At 43.1% G+C, this 13,967-nt stretch overlaps 1 long non-coding RNA gene across 1 annotated transcript in view; it reads left to right on the forward strand.

Moving 5' to 3' along the window:
* Positions 1–641: 641 nt before the first annotated feature.
* Positions 642–13,967, forward strand: part of LOC143785724 (uncharacterized) — a 34,866-nt gene continuing 21,540 nt past the window's right edge. Inside the window, exons 1-2 of the long non-coding RNA XR_013218063.1 lie at positions 642–667; positions 839–886. This is a non-coding gene — a long non-coding RNA (uncharacterized LOC143785724). The remainder of the gene's footprint in view (positions 668–838; positions 887–13,967) is intronic.

Consider the following 13,967-nt stretch of genomic DNA (forward strand, 5'->3'; position numbering starts at 1 on the left):
CTTTAATAGAGAAATAACCAGTAACGTATTGAAGCATTCGTCTATTCTACAAACATCATATCCAGAAGTCCCTGAGTTTATGAATAGACCCATTATGGGTTATAAACGACCAGAAAACATTAAAAATCACATTGTCAGGGCCGATGTGGGCTCCGCAAGAACGGGCCCACATGTCTGATTTTTCAGTTATTTTCCATTTAATTTCCTAATTTTTATTTTTTATTTTTCATTTTTTTTCTGTGTTCCATCTCTGGGTCTAGTTATGCCCTCCTCGCGTACTGCCCCCTTTTCTTGCCTCATTCACATTATATTTTATTTTATTTCCTCATTATGCATACAAAAGAGGGATAAGGAACAAAGACGCCCTTAATCAATGACCCAGGGTTTCGATCATCTCTTTTCTTACCCCCTCTCACTAATCAAGCATCCTAGACAACAACGCATGCCTGCACAGCGCCCCACATGGAGAGTTCATAAGCAACTCGTCTATTTTCGGCGGGCATCTCCCGCGCATGCGCACATATGCACTCCATTCCGGCTGCCTTGAACCAGAAGTTCAGGGGAATACTTCCTGTCCTCCTAGCGCTCATATAATGAATGCTTATTGTAGCTTCCACACACAGACACCGGCTGCTCGTCCTCACACACAGGCGCTTACACCATTCAGGTAAAGTAACTTCTTACTGACCGCACAGTAATACACATACCTTTGCGTAACCCCTGCCTAAGAATTTGCTGGCGATATTACCAGCTACTTCCATACAGTCTTATGTTGCTTGTATTTTTTTTATACTGCTACTTGGTCATTCTTTGACTAACCCATGGGCATTTATTCTAGGCAGATATGCCTTATATATCTCATTACTAAAGACCTATTTCAACACAGGTAAACCCTGGTCTGTGTTTGTCTGTTCCTGTGTTAGTCATATGAACTTATGTTATATAGGAAATATTATACCTTCTGGGACATTATCGACATGGGTCCCAACCAATATATTTATATTTTAATCTTGATGTGTATCTACTATATAATTGTCTAAGGGTCACTTCCGTCTTTCTGTCTGTCTGTCTTTCTGTCTGTCTGTCTGTCTGTAACGGAAATCCCAAGTCACTGGTCGTGGCAAAACAGCCACGACCAATCAGCGACGGGCACAGTCCGGCGGCAAAATAGCCGCTCCTTTCTCCCCACAGTCAGTGCCCGCTCCATAATCCCCTCCAGTCACCGCTCACACAGGTTTAATGGCAGTGTTAACGGACCGTGTTATGCCGCGGTTTAACGCACTCCGTTAACGCAGCTATTAACCCGGTGTGACCAACTTTTTACTATTGATGCTGCGTATGCAGCATCAATAGTAAAAAGATCTAATGTTACAAATAATACAAATTAAAAAAAAGGTTATTCTCACCTTCCGACGTCGCTCGCTGTCCTTGGCAGTGCAAGCGGCAGGTTCCAGTGCCAAGGATGCTATGCGAGAAGGACCTGCCGTGATGTCACGGTCATGTGACTGCGACATCATCACAGGTCCTGCACTCATACCAACCCTGGGACCGGAAGCTGCCGCGTGCACCGCACACAGGCGCCAGGACTTCAAGGGGCCTTCGGAAGTTGAGTATATGTTTATTTTTTACATGGGCTGTGCTACATACTGCGTAGCCTCTGTTATATACTACATCTCTGTGCTATATACTATGTAGCTGGGCAATATACAACGTGACTATCCAATATATTACGTGGCTGTGCAATATACTATGTGCTCTGTGTTATATACTACATAGCTGTGCAATATACTATGTGGCTGTGTCGGTTCTGTTATATACTACGTAGCTGTGCTATATACTACATGGCTGACCATATACTACGTGCCTGTGCAATACACTACGTAGCTGTGCAATACACTACGTGGCTATGTTATATACTACGTGGCTGTGTTATATACTACGTACGCTGTGTTACATACTACGTAGCTCTGTTACATACTACGTAGCTATGTTATATACTACGTCACTGTGCAATATAGTACGTAGCCTGTGCTATATACTACCTACATATTCTAGAATACCTGATACGTTAGAATCGGGCCACCATCTAGTATATATATATATATATATATATATATATATATATATATATATATATATATATATATATATATATATATATATATATATACACTGCGTGCAGAATTATTAGGCAAGTTGTATTTTAGAGGATTATTTTTATTATTGATCAACAGCTATGTTCTCAATCAACCCAAAAGACTCATAAATATCAAAGCTTAATATTTTTGGAAGTTGGAGTGGGTTTTTTTAGATTTGGCTATCTTAGGAGGATATCTGTTTGTGCAGGTAACTATTACTGTGCAGAATTATTAGGCAACTTAATAAAAACCAAATATATTCCCATCTCACTTGTTTATTTTCACCAGGTAAACCAATATAACTGCACAAAATATAGAAATAAACATTTCTGACATGCAAAAACAAACTCCCCAAAAAAATTAGTGACCAATATAGCCACCTTTCTTTCTGATGACACTCAACAGCCTTCCATCCATAGATTCTGTCAGTTGCTTGATCTGTTTACGATCAACATCGCGTGCAGCAGCCACCACAGCCTCCCAGACACTGTTCCGAGAGGTGCACTGTTTTGCCTCCCTGTAGATCTCACATTTTATGAGGGACCACAGGTTCTCTATGGGTTTCAGATCAGGTGAACAAGGGGGCCATGTCATTATTTTTTCTTCTTTGAGACCTTTGCTGACCAGCCACGCTGTGGAGTAGTTGGAGGCATGTGATAGAGCATTGTTCTGCATGAAAATCATGTTTTTCTTGAACGATACCGACTTCTTCCTGTACCACTGTTTGAAGAATTTGTCTTCCAGAAACTGACATTAGGTCTGGGAGTTGATCTTCACTCCATCCTCAACCCAAAAAGGTCCCACAAGTTCATCTTTGATGATACCAGCCCATACCAGTACCCCACCTCCACCTTGCTGGCGCTGAGTCGGAGTGGAGCTCTCTGCCCTTTACTGATCCAGCCTCTGGCCCATCTATCTGGCATATCAAGAGTCACTCTCATTTCATCAGTCCATAAAACCTTTGAAAAGTCAGTCTTAAGATATTTCTTGGCCCAGTCTTGACGTTTTATCTTACGTTTCTTGTTCAAAAGTGGTAGTTTTTCAGCCTTCCTTACCTTGGCCATGTCCCTGACTATCGCACACCTTGTGCTTTTTGATACTCCAGTAACGTTGCAGCTCTGAAATATGGCAAAACTGGTGGCAAATGGCATCTTGGCAGCTTCACGCTTGATTTTCCTCAATTCATGGGCAGTTTTTTTGCACCTTTTTTGTCCAGCACGCTTCTTGCGACCCTGTTGGCTATTTGCCATGAAACGCTTGATTGTTCGGTGATCAAGCTTCAAAAGTTTGGCAATTTCAAGACTGCTGCATCCCTCTGCAAGACATCTCACAATTTTGGACTTTTCAGAGCCCTTCAAATCTCTCTTCTGACCCATTTTGCCAAAGGAAAGGAAGTTGCCTAATAATTAAGCACACCCTGTGGTACCCTTAGTTATTTCTTAGTTGTCTTTCAGCTATCCTTTTGGAGTTTCTTGTGTTTGTTAGCAGTATATTCTTTTGTATATATTTCCATAACAGATTTGGCTTGAGAAAGGCATTATACTGCCGAAACGTTGCAGCAGAAGTATATCTGTATATACCAGTATTCTGTTCTTTATATATGGTGGACGAGTTGCCCCTCTATTTTCATATGAATATTAGATAATAAACTGTTCCTTTTTTGAGTGCTGAAGATTTTTTCATTTTCGATTACCGTATATACTCGAGTATAAGCCGACCCGAGTATAAGCCGACCCCCCTAATTTTGCCACAAAAAACTGGGAAAACTTATTGACTCGAGTATAAGCCTAGGGTGGAAAATGCAGCAGGTACTGGTGAATTTCAAAATTAAAAATAGATACTCCATACCGTTCATTATGGCCCCATAGATGCTCCACATAAAGCTGTGTCACATATAATGCTCTGCACCGTTCATTATGGCCCCATAGATGCTCCACATAAAGCTGTGCCATATATACAATGCTCTGCACCGTTGCCCCATAGATACTCCACATAAAGCTGTGCCATATATACAATGCTCTGCACCGTTGCCCCATAGCTGTGCCATATATATAATGCTCTGCACCGTTGCCCCATAGCTGTGCCATATATATATATAGTGCTCTGCACCGTTGCCCCATAGTTGTGCCATATATATAGTGCTCTGCACCGTTGCCCCATAGCTGTGCATATATATAGTGCTCTGCACCGTTGCCCCATAGCTGTGCCATATAGTGCTCTGCACCGTTGCCGCATAGATGTGCCATATAGTGCTCTGCACCGTTGCCCCATAGCTGTGCCATATAGTGCTCTGCACCGTTGCCCCATAGCTGTGCCATATAGTGCTCTGCACCGTTGCCCCATAGCTGTGCCATATAGTGCTCTGTACCGTTGCCCCATAGATGTGCCATATAGTGCTCTGCACCGTTGCCCCATAGATAGCTGTGCCATATAGTGCTCTGCACCGTTGCCCCATAGCTGTGCCATATAGTGCTCTGCACCGTTGCCCCATAGCTGTGCCATATAGTGCTCTGCACCGTTGCCCCATAGCTGTGCCATATAGTGCTCTGCACCGTTGCCCCATAGCTGTGCCATACAGTGCTCTGCACCGTTGCCCCATAGCTGTGCCATATAGTGCTCTGCACCGTCCATTATTGCCCCATAGCTGTGCTGCTGCTGCAATAAAATAATAAAACACATACTCACCTGTCTTGCTTGCAGCTCCTCGGCGCCATCTTCCCGGCGTCTCTCCGCACTGACTGATCAGGCAGAGGGCGGCGCGCACACTATATGCGTCATCGCGCCCTCTGACCTGCACAGTCAGTGCGGAGAGACGCCGGGAAGATGGCGCGGCGCCCGGCGTGTGGAACGAGGGAAGGTAAATATGCGATACTTACCTGCTTCCGGCGTCCCGCTCCTTCCCCCGGACAGCTGGTCTTCGGTGCAGCAGCCTCTTCCCCTGTTCAGCGGTCACCGGCACCGCTGATTAGAGAAATGAATTATGCGGCTCTGCCCCTATGGGGGGTGGAGCAGCCTATTCATTTCTCTAATGAGCGGTCCCACGTGACCGCTGAACAGGGGAAGAGGCTGCTGCACCGAAGACAGTGGGAGGGGCAGGGGGAGCCCCAGGAACGCCGGAACTAGGTGAGTATGCCTCAGCGCCCTCTCCACCTCACCCGCCGACCGTGACTCGAGTATAAGCCGAGGGGGCACTTTCAGCCCAAAAATTTGGGCTGAAAATCTCGGCTTATACTCGAGTATATACGGTACTTGGATTATTTTCTTCTGAGCACCAAATTCCTTTTGCAGTGAGCACCTCTTAGATCTCAAATATTGTATTGGTTTCCTAATTGTGATGAGCGAATATACTCGTTACTTGAGATTTCTCGAGCACGCTCGGGTGTCCTGAGTATTTTTTAGTGCCCGGAGATTTAGTTTTCCTCACCTCAGCTGAATGATTTACATCTCTTAGCCAGCTTGATTACATGTGGGGATTCCCTAGCAACCAGGCAACCCCCACATGTACTTATGATGGCTAACAGATGTAATTCATTCAGCTGCGGCGATGAAAACTAAATCTCCGAGCACTAAAAAATACTCGGAGGACCCCCGAGCGTGCTCGGGAAATCCCAAGTAACGAGTATATTCCCTCATCACTATTTCCTAATAGTCTCTGGGATCATGGCTGGCACTGATGCGTTTATTGGAAAGTAAGCAATTCACTAGAATGGCCAGAATACAGTTAGCGGTAGGTAAATAAAAATAGGAAAATGTGATTATTATGGTGCTTGAACCTCCTAGGTTCAAGCACCATATTGTAATCCGATTTCTTATATTTTATTATTCTTCTCCGCGTTTTCCGCAATTAATGCGGCCCGAACCGCTCGGCGCAGAGACCCCGTTCAGGCGGCGTTTCGAAGGACTCGGTGGGGACAGGTGTGCTATGACTTTTATAGTCGATCCGATATGTAGATTTTATTTAAATCGCATTTTAAAAAAAAAATTTCCCATAGGAAATAATGGCGAACTTTCCATTACCCCCAACTTGACCTTCCAAAGATGGCAGCTATGCAAATGTACGGTGTCCATTTTAGGACATGATCATTTATCAAAGTCAAACATCAGAATAAAGTGACTATGACACCCTCTCATCCCGTGTGTGAAAAGTAAGTACCCCCCCGGCCCCGTGTGTGAAAAATAAGTGCCCCCCCGGCCCCGTGTGTGAAAAGTAAGTGCCCCCCAACCCCGTGTGTGAAAAGTAAGTGCCCCTCCGGCCACGTGTGTGAAAAGTAAGTGCCCCCCGGCCCCGTGTGTGAAAAGTAAGTGCGCCCCCGACCCCGTGTGCAAAAGTAAGTGCCCCCCCCCGACCCCGTGTGCAAAAGTAAGTGCCCCCCCGGCCCCGTGTGTGAAAAGTAAGTGCGCCCCCGGCCCCGTGTGCAAAAGTAAGTGCGCCCCCGGCCCCGTGTGCAAAAGTAAGTGCGCCCCCGGCCCCGTGTGCAAAAGTAAGTGCGCCCCCGGCCCCGTGTGCAAAAGTAAGTGCGCCCCCGGCCCCGTGTGCAAAAGTAAGTGCGCCCCCGGCCCCGTGTGCAAAAGTAAGTGCGCCCCCGGCCCCGTGTGCAAAAGTAAGTGCGCCCCGGTCCCGGGTGTGGAAAAGTAAGTGCGCCCCGGTCCCGGGTGTGGAAAAGTAAGTGCTCCCCTGGTCCCGGGTGTGGAAAAGTAAGTGGCCCCCCTGGTCCCGTGTGTGAAAAGTGCTTTTGTAAAGCTGGCAGCGCTGTTCAAGCACCATTTATTTCCTTCAGGAAATGCCCATCTAGTTAAAAATGTTCTCTAAGTATGACAGAAAGTTAGGTTAATCATATACAGTGTATGTAGAATTATTAGGCAAGCGAGTATTTTGACCATATCATCATTTTTATGTAGATTTTCCAACTCCAAACTGTATAAATGTGAATGCTTATTGGCTGAAGTAGATCAGGTGACATGTATTTGTGCAATGAGGGAGGGTGAGGCCTAACGATACAACGCCCTTTATCAAGGTGGGCAGAGATTTAACTGACTGAAAAGTCAAACATTGTTTTACAAGTCTTACAGAGGGTGCAGCACTCCGGAAATTTGCTGAGATATTGGGGTGTTATCACAAAACCATCAGAAGTTTTGTTGCAAACAGTTAACAGGGTCGCAAAAAAATGGGCTGAGAAGAAATAAGATGGCCATCATCTTGCAAAGATTTCTGAAGAATCAAATGTGAAGCGACCAGGAAGCCATTATCCTCCAGCGCTGTCATACTCTAGAACTGCAACCTCCCTGGAGACCCAGAGGTACAAGGTATTCAGTACTCAGAGACATGGCTGAGAAAAAGAAGGGTAAAACCCGACCTCCACCGAACAAGACAGACAAGTGGAAGTGTCAAAGCTACTGCAGGTGAATGACAGGCTGCTCCCTCACATGTAGATAGGGAGAGACCTGTCAATCACCAGCACTGGCGCATTATTGTTTTCTGCGTATCGGTTGAGAATCAGCCTAAGTCTATGGGTGCACAAAAAATTGGATCCCATGTGGACCATCTATGTACAATCCATTTTTCATGGATTCATTGCCATTGGTAACCTAGGAAACTGTTTATCTAAACTAAATTATTAATTCCTAACCAGAGAAGAGCAGATGTATTAAACAGTCCCCTATGCATAAGTAGAGTTGAGGAAGCCATAGCACGATTAGCTTCTGCAAAGAACCCATATTACTCAGGTAACAGAAACCAAGGTAATGTACCCGCACCACGAAGATTAGGAAGAAAGGAGGGGGAGTGGAGTGAGAAAGAGAAGAAAAAAAAAGAGGAGGGGTAAAGGAAATAAGAAAATGATGAGTAGAAATTGATTGTAAGGAGATGTCAAATGAGCTCTGGGTTGTTCCTACAGAGGGTTCACGCAACCAAAATTCATAAAAAGCCTTTATGACAATCACATTGTGTGCCTAGTGAAGGACTCAGCTATAATACAGTCATCCTGGAGAGCATGTTCTGGTGATAGCCATCGCGGCGGGACCGACGTTAAGATTTCATAAGTTAGACTTTCTCCAAATCTGCATGTGGAATCAGTGGTACCACCCAGGAACCAAAGAGAGACAGGAAAGGTTAACCCTACCATAACCAGGCCGGAGAAAGAAAAGCAAGAAGCAAACCCGACCTGGATCATGACACCCAATTTCAAGAGCTATGTGGTATATTGAGTAGCTTTAAGTGATCTGCTAAAAAACGTATGCATCAAGCATGAATGCAGAAGAAAAGCGGCACTCACCAAATCAATGAAAAGCTAGAAGTCCTTTTTTCCTTCCTTCGGGACATGGACAGGGCATGCAGGGAGGCAGAGGAATGCGGGGTGAGGAGGAAACAGGACAACGGCTGTTTCATGTTAAATTAATCCAAAGCTTCTACGTGTCCAGGTGCACAGTTACAAAGGGTAACACCCTTTTGAAGGTTGTTAGCCCAACGTGTGATATCACAAAAGAAGACACATAAAGTGATTGAAAACAATTGCAGAAGATAACAATTTATAGAATCACAGATCTAATCTATCATTTAAGCCTAGGGGTCCTTGTGCATTAGTTTCCAAGATTCATTTCACTTTGTGTCTTAGTAATAGTTTATTATGGTCACCACCTTAAGGTGGATAATTGAACCTAAAACAAGCTTCTGTGAGCATTATCGCTGTATCCCTTCAGGAACAGGTTCATTGAGATTGATAAAATATCTGCAAGAAAAGCATGAGGCTGCCGTCACACTAGCAGTATTTGGTCAGTATTTTACATCAGTATTTGTAAGCCAAAACCAGGAGTGGAACAATTAGAGGAAAGGTATAATAGAAACACGTCACCACTTCTGCATTTATCACCCACTCCTGGTTTTGGGTTACAAATACTGATGTAAAATACTGACCAAATACTGCTAGTGTGATGGCAGCCTTACTCAGACCCAGAAACATTGCCCTTTGCAGGTCTTAAAGTGGTCAACTATCCAACCCAAGGTGGTGACCATAATAAATTATTACTAAGGCGTATAGCGAAATGGATCTTGTATACTAATGGACAAGGACCCCCTAGGCTTAAATGATAGATTAGATCTATCTGTGTTTCTATAAATTGTTATCTTCTGCAATTGTTTTTAATCACTTTATGTGTCTTCTTTTGTGATATCACATGTTGGGCTAACAGCCTTCAAAAGAGAGTTACTCTTTATAACTGTGCACCTGGACAAGTAGAAGAGTTGGATTAACGCGAAACGGCCTTTGTCCTGTTTCCTCCTCTCCATGCATTCCTCTACCTTCCCGCATACCCTGTCCATGTCCCCAAAGTTAGGAATAAACGACTTCTAACTTTATAGATTTGGTGAGCGCCGCTTTTCTTCTGTATTCATGTTTGATATATTATGTAGAGTCCTTCCTCTGCAAGGTGCTGACTAATCAGGTCTTCCCTAGGGTAAAATATACCTGACGAGAAGATCACAGCGGATTCTGTGGATTCACATAAAGGAAATTGATTAGAGAGAGGAAAAATTGTAGTATGCTGACTGATAGACATGTCATGAATCGAACACATTATAAATGAATCTGTAGGCAGAGTTAACAGTGCTTGCATTGTACTGATACTAGTTACTTAACAGCCAATTAATTAAAGCAATGTAAGCGAGATGGGAGATGAACAAAGCTTGGTAGGGTTCCAGCTGGATACGGGTGAGCCGTCCTCGTGAACTTTATGCCCAGTGTCCTGTCTTCCAGCGGAGGTCAGACAGAGGTTAGAATTCTGGGAATACAAGACAATATTGTTCCTGGCACATATCGCACTGGATAAAACATCTACTGTTTGCTGGCAGGATAAGTGGGAACATATATCTGTATACGTGTGTGTGCCCTGATTTATTCAAGTTTTTGCCAAATATGATGCAAAATATTTTATTTTCCAAATTCCATTTAGGCTAAATACATGAATGTTCTTTTGTACCGGAATAGTCTGAAAAGGAAATTAACACCATTGGGAAGTGGGGGGATCTACATTGATTTAGCAAAGTAGGTTGTTTGTGCAAACTTTTTCTGGATTTTGTAAGTAGAATTTTACCATGGAATTCAGTGCTATTATATAGGAGTCCTGAATTAAAGGGACACTCTCATCTTATATATTTATGTATGATATAAATGTATGAGAGCTGGACGTTCCACTTCTCAGACCAACACCTATCTCAAAAATAGGGGTCTGCCCATTTCTGACTGATGATGACCTCTGCACTATATAAGAGAGGGACCTTGTCGGACCCAAACCTATCAAACCTGTGTGGCATATTATTTGAATATGCCAAAAATATCTACAGTGAGAAATCCTCTTGTCCTCATTGGTCCGCCTATATTTTATCTTCAATCTAATGTACCCTTATTATAACTGCACTTATTGTACATTGTAGGTAGTAGAAAAAAAATAAAGACAGAGACATAATGATTAAATACCCTAAAGTAAATAAGTAAATAGCATAGTGCCAGAAAATGGTATAGGGTATTTAGTTAACATATTTTTTGTTTTACAAAATGCAAAAGCCATCCCAACACTGCATGGCGACCGTAATTGGGACTGGCCAAACTCCAATATTAAAAACCTTCAGTTTGTCAAGTGACATGCATGTGGATAAGGGCTGAGAAGGACTGGGCCCAACTAGTGGACACAAAGCCAAGGGAGACTACATCCATATATTGCCCATCTCAAAGGAAAGGCAAGCCACACCTTTATATGCACGTGTTGCAAACAGACTGAAAAAAAAACCCAAATGTATGAACTGGGATATAAACTGGTGTGCATGCACATGTTCACACTAGCCACTGGCCATTGTAGTTAGTAGCTGCAGCCTTATATGAGAAATATTAGAGAATTGCATTCTAGCTATAAGAGACTTTTTATAGCAGTTTATTGCAGTCTATAGTCCAGGTCATGTACTGATTTGGGATTTTGCAGTAGTTCACAAAATTAATGTAAATTGCACTCATAAAACATCCAGGTATGCTACTAGGTCAGTCTGAAATCCTTCATTTGGGAACGCCATCAATAAAACCTCATTCAGATGGCTGATTTCCATGTACTTGTTCTTTCCATGATTACAGATAGAATACGTACCCATTATTGTCTATGGTGCTTTTTGGATTTTTTTGGAGGGTGGAAAAAAATTAGGAGAGTCAATGATCAAACTTACTGACACAGGTAATCACCCACAAGGAGAGACACCTGGAAGAAAACCCAGCATGCCCCTGCCCTGAATGACTCACAAAACTGACAGCTCAGCACACGCCTGCCCCAGATTGGACATACTCACAATAGTGACATTTCAGCAGACCCTTATTCTATAGAGCATTTTTGGTAGACAACCATACCAAATCACTCACACACAGGTCCAGACCCGGCACATGTTTACAATAAGCCGAACAATTATATTTGGAACTCGTGTCATGCAAATATGGCTGAACGCACTCTTATGTAGATGATAATGAAGAAACTAACTGATCCTACCCATGTACCCCTGACGAGTTCCCTTCCTGCAACATACAGAACTGAGGATGCCAAACATAAACACAGAAAAAGGGCGATACCCCAGTAGATTCATGATGACTATTATTAACGGCAAATTCAGCAAGGGAAAGAAAAGCGGACCACTCTTCCTGATATTGTTTGGCCATTTGTTTGCCCATTAGACTGAGGATGAAAAGCCGACAAACTGAATAGCTTAATCCTAATCCCTAACTGAAAACAAAAGCTCTCCAGAATTTAGAAATAAACTGAGTTCCTCTATCTGAGACAATATTAGAAGGAACACAGTGGAGTTTAACAATCTCCTGAACAAACACCTGAGTCAAAGTCTTGACATTTGATGAGGACGGAAAGGCGATAAATTGCGTCATTTTAGAAAATCGATCAACAAACACAAAAACTACTGTATTACCAGCAGAAGGGGGCATATCAGTTATAAAATCCATAGAAATGTCTGTCCATGGTTGAGTAGGAATACTCAAAGGCTGCAAACACCCTGAAAGACGAGAATGAGATGTCTTAGCGCACAGGTGTAACAGGCGGAAACATAGGCTACCACATCCCGATTAATTTTAGGCCACCAAATATGCAATATGAGGTCAAGCGTTCCTTTAACCCCAGGATAACCAGTGAGTACTGAATCATGATGTTCCTCCAGGACCTTAAGATGATGATTCAGAGGAACAAATTATTTGTCCCTCAGAATCACAGACGGCGCACTATATTGAGCTTTTGCCTTCCCAAACTCCACATTAGTATAAATTGTCGACACCAATTCTCCCTTCTTAAGGATAAGCCCAGGTTCATCACTGGTTCTTCCCCCCCAGAAAAACTCCTAGACATAGCATCGGCCTTAATGTGTTTAGAACCATTGCCAACGGTAACAAAGAAATTAAACCTATTGAAAAACAATGACCAACGAGCTTGTCTCCATGTAAGTTGTTTTGCAGACTCAAGGTAGAGGTGAGTCTTGTAGTCTGTGATCACTGTAACAGGGTGGATAGCTCCTTCCAAAAAGTGCCACCACTCCGCAAACATTAATAATTCCCTATTACCAATATCAGAATTGCGTTCGGCTGACAAGAGTTTCTTAGAAAAAAGGTGAATGGACACAGCCGACCAAGAGATGGACCCTGAGATATTACTCCCACACCCACCTCTCATGCATCAACCTCCACCGTAAAGGGCTAAGCCATACCAGGCTGTATTAATACAGGTGCCGATGAAGGGCATATTTTAAGATAGTTAAACAGATGCAAAGCATCCTCAGACCATTTTGACATATCTGTAACCTTTTTAGTCGTGTCAGTAAGAGGTCGAGTTATGGCAGAGAAGTTAATACATTTTCTGTAATAATTTGCAAAACCCATAAAATGTTGTAGTGCGTTAAGGTTTCCAGGACTGTCCCATTTCATTATAGCCTGTAATTTAGAGGAATCCATCCAATAAACCGGAGCAGAAATCACATAACTCCAAAAAAAGAAGTTCCTGTACAGTGAATACACACTTCCTGAATTTAGCATAGAATCTATTCTCTCTGAGAATACATAGAACCTGCTTGACATGTTCTATTTTTGTCTCGTAATCCCTTGAGTATATAAGAATGTTATCAAGGTAAATAATAGCAAACCTACCTAAAAGATGGAAAAATATCATTAACAAAATATTAGAATACTGCAGGTGCGGTGGTAAGACCAATAGACATCACAAGGTATTCAAAGTGCCCCTTGGTGTGTTAAAGGCCCTTTTCCACTCATTCCCCTGTTTGACCTGAATCAGATTGTAGGCCCCCAAAGGCCAAATTTAGAGAACCATTTAGCACCGGCAATCTGTTTAGACAGGTCAGGAATGAGTGGTGGAAGAATGAATGAATCACGGAACGTTATTTGATTGAGCTCTCGGAAGTCCAAGCACGGCCGTAACCCACCATCCTTTTTACTCTCAGTAATAAATTCCTTGAGAGTTAATATCTTGGGACCAGATCAATTTTTAAAGTTTGCACGTGGTCAATTTTGCTTCCGGAATCAACCTTATAGTACAGTCATAGGGCATATGCGATAGTAATTCCTCATAACCACAGAAATACAGGTTCCTAAATAGTGGTCCTTACAATACGAGCTCCGTTTGGTTAACTCCTGTGTTTGCCAATGAACAGTGAGTTTTATGCAGGGCTAACCAAGGAAACCTCAACACTACTTGGGCAGGAAGACCCCTGAGGACATAACACGATATGCTCTCCAAATGAAGTACCCCTATACGGAGTTCCAGCTCCTGTGCCCACTCATAAAAGCCCCC

This window comes from Ranitomeya variabilis, chromosome 7, assembly GCF_051348905.1.
Source record: "Ranitomeya variabilis isolate aRanVar5 chromosome 7, aRanVar5.hap1, whole genome shotgun sequence".
Taxonomy (NCBI): Eukaryota; Metazoa; Chordata; class Amphibia; order Anura; family Dendrobatidae; genus Ranitomeya; species Ranitomeya variabilis.